Source organism: Chamaea fasciata, unplaced genomic scaffold (genome assembly GCF_029207755.1).
Source record: "Chamaea fasciata isolate MVZ Bird 193981 ecotype frontalis unplaced genomic scaffold, bChaFas1.0.hap1 SCAF_38, whole genome shotgun sequence".
Lineage (NCBI taxonomy): Eukaryota > Metazoa > Chordata > Aves > Passeriformes > Sylviidae > Chamaea > Chamaea fasciata.
Window position 1 is genome coordinate 2,302,695 of NW_027094123.1, and position 7,606 is coordinate 2,310,300.

At 41.9% G+C, this 7,606-nt stretch overlaps 1 long non-coding RNA gene across 1 annotated transcript; it reads right to left on the minus strand.

Moving 5' to 3' along the window:
• Nucleotides 1–4,969: 4,969 nt before the first annotated feature.
• Nucleotides 4,970–5,581, minus strand: LOC136303584 (uncharacterized). The gene is made up of 3 exons (XR_010724253.1): nucleotides 5,556–5,581; nucleotides 5,222–5,369; nucleotides 4,970–5,018 (listed from the first exon to the last, which is right to left on the minus strand). It is a non-coding gene; the product is annotated as an uncharacterized lncRNA (long non-coding RNA).
• Between the last annotated feature and the right edge of the window lie 2,025 nt (nucleotides 5,582–7,606).

The following is a 7,606-nucleotide window of genomic DNA, read 5'->3' on the forward strand; positions in this document are numbered from 1 at the left end:
AAATCCGCGGCGGGAGAAATGTTCACTCAATATGAGTGATCGGCAAATCTCGTTTATTGATAATTCATACAATGCTTTTATAATAACACTAATAAGCTCATGCATATTGCAAAAGTTAAGCTCAGGATTAGTGCTCAGACTAAAAGTCAACTATGCCTCTTTCTACATTTCTTTGTGGTTACACAGTTTGAGTAAGTTTTTGTTTTACCGTGCTTCTCCCTCATATCTTTCAGCTACAAGGTCTTGTTATCGTATCCCAGCTGTGCTCAAGGACATGCGAAGCTTGCTGCCTTGCTGGTTCTCATGAGAGTGCCTGTGTGCTCAGCAAAGCTCCCTCATGTCTACGTGACCTTTTGCAGCTAGCCAGTTATCAATCACACTCTCCACACAGAAACTTTCTCCCTCAGAAATGCCAAGATGAAGGAGAAAGGCATGCGTGGCATTGTGTTTGTTTCCAGCTGTCATCGCTGCTTAGCCCTAATCTTGGCATTCAGGTGGCCTGAGACGCTTTGAAGATGGTGTATTTAAATGATTATAATGCAACAACATTGTTTTCAGTCTTATTCTCATAACTGAAGTCTCCTTTATGTGTTACTGCACACTGGCTTACTTGAGACAAGCAACCAGGTTATCTGGGTGGGTTGGTTTTGGTTTTGGTTTGTTTGGTTTGGTTTTTTTTGTCAGAACCTTAAACTGTAGGTCTCTGGCAAGTCTTGTTCCATTCTGCAAGCAAAACATGTTTTGTGCAAAAAAAAATAGGAGCAGGAGTCTGCCAGCTCCAGCTAGGAAGTAGTGAGCCTGGGTTCAGGGAAGTATTGGATCTCTTGGTTCATTTTAGGAGATAATGTCAAATCATTGTGGGGAAGGGTTAATCTTAAGAGTTACTAAACAAAGCAAGGCCTGACACACTTGCATCTATTACAAACAGGAATGATGGCACTGAGTTTGGTGGGTCTGTTTATCAGAAGGTTACTAATAAGGTTGAGACATCAGTCAATCTTGCATGGACTGCTGGCAGTAACAACACACGCTTTGGTATTGCTGGAAAGTACCAAATGGATGAGAAGACTTCCATTGTGGTAAGAATTTTGTTACAGAAATGAGTATTTCAAGCTCCCCTAAATACTGAAAATTTGTAATGAAGCAGTTGCTTTAACTAGTTACTGAGGAAGTATGGTAGATTGCGAACTGTGGCTTCTGTTGTGGTTCAAATTTAAACTGGGACCTCACACATCGTACTTGTGAACTTATGGAGGAAAAGAAATCTTAAATATAATTTTGTCCATAGTGAAATAGTCTGACTAGTGTGCTTGGAATAGCATGCTACTGTGCTGAAAAATGTCTTTTAAAAGACAATGAAAGTGTCCTTTGAATTCTTAAATCCATAATGTAAAACCATATTATAATTACAATGGTGGAAGTTTACCTGAGCTTACAGCCTTCTCCTAACAGTAAGTTAACCGTTGAAAGTTAGCTGACGTGTGTGTTTTAAGACCAAGAACTGAAGTAGCAAGCATTTATGTTTCAAAACAACAATTAGTTCCAGGACCACTGAACCAAAATTGAAAATGAGAAATACTGTTGTTAAGAGCTCAAAACTTAGTAATGCAAAAAGGGGATTGCATATTCATGTATTTCTTGCTCATTAGAAGAAAAAAGAAAATCACTCCTGAGTGATGTGAACAAGACAGGCTCTGAGGGACTGCAGTAAGTAGCTCTTTAAAAGATATAAAGACATAATAGAGGAGGCAGTGAAAAACAGCATGGCATTCTGTGAAGGCAGAATTCGCACCATTTGCTTAAGCTGAAAACTCCTGAGAAAAGGAAAAGATTGGAACATGCTTCTAAGAGAGGTTGGTCTCCAAGTAGCTCAAGAGTGTTAATGCACAGGCCACCTTCTCAGGGGACTGGGATACTTCTGTATGAATACTTACACAGTTTATAAATACTGTGATTTTTTTTTATAGGCTAAAGTGAACAATGCCAGCCTCATTGGAATTGGTTACACTCATGCCCTTCGACCTGGTACGCAGTTCTCACTGGTAGCAGCAAATGGTGTTAAGTACTACACTATGGTATAATTCACTGTCATCTTAAGAACAGACTAGATGAACAAAGGAGCTAGAAGTCTACGCAGACTCAGAGAACTAAAGGATGTCTATGGATGCAAGTTCCTGTGGCAACTAAGCCACATTAGTGAGGTCAAGGACCTGAGGAAGAGCACTGTACTGGGATGTCAGTGCATGATGGTTCTCGTGACTTGCTTTTGTAGGTGTAAAGCTGACCCTCTCGGGCTTAATTGATGGCAAGAATTTCAGTGCTGGAGGTCACAAAATTCGGCTGGGATTTGAGCGGGAAGCCTAACACAGCTTTAAGTAAAACAACTGGTGGTGCTCTGGAAGATGAAGGAAAAGTGTACCCGGTGCATTTCAGCCTTAATATTACTCAGAAATTTGAAGAAGTGTGAACTTTCTACTCTGCCCAAGAATGACTTTAACCCAATGCTGAAGTCCAGAGTGTGCCAGCACAACAAAGGAAGACACTTGAAGGCATGCATGGAAGTTGTGATGTTTGTGCCACATTTCAGTTTCCTGTATTTTAAATCTGTTCCAAAAAACCCAAAAGAAAATCCAACCTCTCCCCATTATTGTATTGCATTTTGCATGTCCTATACTTCACAGCCTTTTATAAAAGGAGGTCTCTGTGTTGTAGTGGAAATTTGGGGTTAGAACAGAAGGAAATAAATTGGTCACAGTCAGAACACAAGGTTGGTGTGTGTTGACTCTCACCAAGGTTCCATCCAGCTGGGTTTTTTGGTCTTTTTTTCATCTTTTCATGCAACTTTAAGCATGGTTAATAGATAATCTGCAAATGCTTTGTTACACGATACCTGTACACTGAAGATTTCCTTCTCTGGTTTCTAGGCTAACATTCTTACACCTCTCATGTTTTAGAGACCTGCACAGTGAAAGCAGCTTTTTCCATTATAGTGTTATTGAGCGCATCAACAAGAGCAAACCAAAAGTTTACATGTTTTAGATAATTTTGTTCCCATACAGGAAACAAGTATTAGGTAAGTACTACCATTACACTTAAAGAAAAAAAGTGCAAATCAGCAAAGTTAAGCAATTAAGTCCACAGTTCATTAGGAAGGTGACATCTACCAGTGACTGGGTATACCTTGTCCATTGTTCATTAGAAAGCCTAAAATGCAGCAAAACAGCCACAGGCGATGCCCAAGGGAAGACGTATCAGGACAGAGATCTGCTGTCTTAAGGCACAATTAAGAACATTCTCCAAGCAGTTAGAACAGGCATTCCCTAATGTATCTTTGTGAAAAAGTGTCTGAGAAGTGGATACTAAAAGCTAAGCCATATGTATCACATAAGCAGTTGGTGACAGTAGAAGGCAGCTGATATTCCCTTCTCAGAGGCAGCAGCTTTTCACAGTTGGCTTCCCAAAGCAGCATGGCTTCAGAGGCAACCAGAGTGATTCTACATCTGGGTTTGTTCTGGATTGTTTGTTTCTTCTACCTGAAGCTGCAGCCAGCTCCAGTCTAGAGGCAAAAGAATAAATGAAATTCAACACCAGGCTACAGCTGAACTTTTTCTGAAATAAAGTGTGTTAAGAGTTATAAAAAATTTACTGGGAACAAGTTGGTCAATTTCATGATGAGCCACGTGACTGCTGTCAAGGAAACAACCTACTTGCACTCTCCAGTATTTTACTCTCTCTTCAATATTCTGCATTGTTAAATTAAGGATCCCTGACACCCGCTCATCCCAAATTTGTGTGCAGTTTTGCAGTAGTTTTGTACAACAGCCAAGTGCTTTGCCCCATCCTTTACTGTTTAGCGCAGCAAGTTCCCAGCATGTGGCTCCCAGTTTTGGCAAGCAGAATATGTCAGGCGCAGATTATGAGGGAACCGGTGCTTCCTATCTCTGTGCATCTCCTACTCTCCCCCTTGCCCATGAGTAAAATGCAGATTTCATTTAGCTGTGTTAGTGGTGGCAAAGTTGCACATTCAGAACTTTGAAGCCAGGCACTTCCTTAGTCCATTTACAGAAGAGTGAATACATTACCAAGAAACTCTGCTCTTGATCCTTCATTGTGTCACGCATCACATTTTCTAGTTGGCTACAAAGTTCCCGAGATTCCAGCAGCAGCTCCTCACTGAAAGGGGCAATTATTACACTATTAATTTCTGTGGCAGTTTAAAGAGATGCTGCCTCTATCATTAAGAAATACTTCTGGCAGATACGCTGCAGAACACTGAAGTTAGTCAGGTCATAGGCTTGTAATTCATACTGCAACTTGAAAAGTTGGTGGCAGCCCCTGATTTACCAAATGGGGGAAAGAAAATGTATTCCAAGATGGAATTGGGTTCTTATTAGGTGGAACCACTGTTGCTAGAGGAAAAGCTGAGAAGCCTATAAACTTAAGGATGGGGCAACAGGCAAAGAAACAAACCAAGGTCTTTCATTCCAAGTGGTAACCCAGTTCATTTAAGCAAGCCGGAACTACGCATGCAGCAGTCTCAATGACACAGCTCAGCTACTGTGACCTTACATGACAATACTTCATCAGTTCTTGCTGGCAGTGTACTTCCAAGTGAGCCCAACCATCTCAGATTAAAGGAAGAAAACCAAAAAACCACTTTTGTTACTGAGGCTGGGGGAAGTGAAGCCATACATGATACCCAATTTTCATATGGAAGATCTGAAAGCCCCAGCAAGTCTTAACTACCAAGTAAACTAAGGCTGCTGACAATGCAAGCTGAACACAAAGCGTAAAATATGAGAAACCCTGTGTGCCATTATTTCACAAAGCAGGAAGCCTAGCTTTGTAGTGGTGGCATTAGCAGCCGAAGAACTCCAGACTTTGCCTCACCTTTTTCTTACAGATTCTGATAAATTGAATGTTCCAGAAGGGACTTGCAGCAGCAGTTGACCTGAGCTACCAAGACAGGATGTGTTCACGCTCTCTGGACTGCCAGTAACAGGACCACGCACTTTACTCTGAAGAAAACACAGAATATTCAGAGTGCAATTGTTCCCACTAGTTTTCAGCAGCCGGGAATATGAGACAGCCTGGAACTTGGCTTTCATACTGATTCAAAAGAAAGAAAAGAACCATAGGATACACTCAATTTACTATTGTTTCAGTAGCCTGTGCTACAAACCATATTCTCAGGTTAAAGGGGAGTTCTTATTTTACTTACACAAGCAATTTTCAGCAAGTTCCACAGTTCCTTCTGTCGTTTCTCCTGAAGCCTAACAACTGTTTCCTCATCTTCACTCATCAGATTCATCACTTTCTCCACTCTGGGGAACAATTCCAATGCCTTCTGTTTTCAAACTACAGTTTTACTATTAAAAAAATAAAAACTAATCAGATCACACATGGGCCACTGCAGTAGGAGAACAGTTCTGAAGTTAATTATTTTCTGTTAACACCGCAAGATCTCAAGAGTCATATGCAATGAGTTTTAAACCTTCTCTTGCTGGAAGAGAAAATACCTTCTCTCAACTCTGAATAAAATGTACAAAGCTCACCTGAGCTGAGCATAAATGACTCAAACTTTTTTTCAAAGGTCTGGATTGCCTGTAGAAGCAGTCGTACTATTTCCTGGCTGTCACCGCCTGTCCTCTGATCTGGAATGAGAGCCAATATTACACAGAAAGGTCGGTTTATAGGACAGAGTGAGAAGATTCTTAGCAGCTCATTTCCACTACTGCTTTAATCCTGAAACAGCCAAAGTTCAGGATATGCGAGTTTGAGTGGGATGAATTACACTGAATTTTAGCCACCTTCTTCAAAATTTAAAGAACTTGAAAAGGAGAGTTGGGACTGGATCAAAGGAACAGTTGTGTCTTTCATCCTTTCTACCCAGAAAGGTTGGTTGTTGCTTGTGGCAATAGCCTGCTCTGAGAAGAGCTCCAGAGGAGTTTCGAGAGCAGCTCACAAAGCACCAAGAAAGGAAGGCTGGCCTAGTGTGAAACTGACTCCCTGACTTCCCTCTCGAGAAAAGGCAATCCAGGAGAGCCCATGTGCTGCTAGTGTCTGGGCAGGCCTAGAAGTCAGATAGTTTTCTCAGTGATCGTTACTACACCTCCAAAGTTACACACAAAGCAAGCTGACCTCGAGCTAAAGCGTCTTTTACCTCTTGGCTTCTCTCTGAGTCTTTGGTACAGCTCTCTGGCTTGTTCTTCTCTAGAAGAAAAAAAGCAGGAAAGAAAAGGATTTCCAAAGAACCAAAACATGGAACAAATAGTTTGAGAACTCAAATCTTTTCTATACCTGTCTGTCATTTCAGAACAATGACAGATGAGTCAAAAAACATCTTTAGTGTTAAAGTGCTCCCAGTCCCTCACAATTTGGGTGGAAGAAACAGCCCTTTCACTGTCCTCTAGTGAGTAAGCTTAGCCAGAAACACTCCTGCATCTGAAGCTCAAGGTAGTTCAACTCACAAATCCTCCAGTGTTCCTCCTTGTTTACGACCTAGCGGGCTTCTCTGCAGGTCCACGATGTCTGTCTGCAGGGCCATCATCCTCTTCACTACCTGCTCCACATCATCTTCCTGAAAGCAGGGTAGAACATAAGCAACACAACAGTCTCATACCTAGAGACACTACCACTCACACTCACATTGGTTCTTCCTTTCTCATTCTTATTTCTAAACAAACCAACAAGATGCAAACAGCAGCCTTGGCCAAAGACAAACGAGTCGTTTCAATTCAAGGAAATTCCAAGACGTTTCTGGGGCTTCGCCAAGATCTCCCGTTTCCCCCTAAGCCTTACAACAGAATGAGCTTCATGTAGTACTAATAATGGACAAAAATTGTGCCACACAAACCAAGGCAATGTGAAATCTGACATCAGTGCAGATACAAGGGGCTTCTATTTAAGGCAGGGACAATGAAGCTAAAGGGGGAGGAGGGGAGAGACAACAAAAGCAAACCTCTTTATGATTAGCAGTTAGATTTAGAAACATACCCGCCCACAAAGTTCCACAGCTTGCTCCATCTCTTTCCAGGCAAACAGCAGCTTCTCAGAAGCTACAGGAATCAAAGAAGAGTGACTGGCTTTCTCAGGTTCACAGAGAAGGAGGCAGGTGTTTTTGTGAGGAGAAGAGTCATGAAAAGACCCGTTTTCCAGATGCTATACTCACTAATTCCAAACTCAATCTGCTCTTTATACTTTTCCAGGTCAATTTGGATGCTTGTTTTAAAGAAGTCCAGCTTTGCTTCCAGCTGCTGAGAAAGGGAGGCCATAGAATTCTTCATCTTCCAGAGGGTACTATTGTAACGCAACAGATTCATCCTGCAAGGACAAGAAGGTCCTATTAGCCTCTGAAAGTAGAAATCCACCAGGCTTTCATTTACATCCAAAACAGATACTTGAGACAGCGGTGAGGACAAATGCAGTTGTGCCAAAGGGCTAACTCTCCACTTTTCATGAATTGCATACAGCTCCAATCACGGGCTTCCCCATTCCAACAGGGTCCCATTTCTGTCTTCCCTTCCACCAGCGCACAAAGACAGAGATAAGTATTGTGGAGAAACGGCCACCGTACATGGCTGCTCGCTGCCCCTGCTGAAGCCGA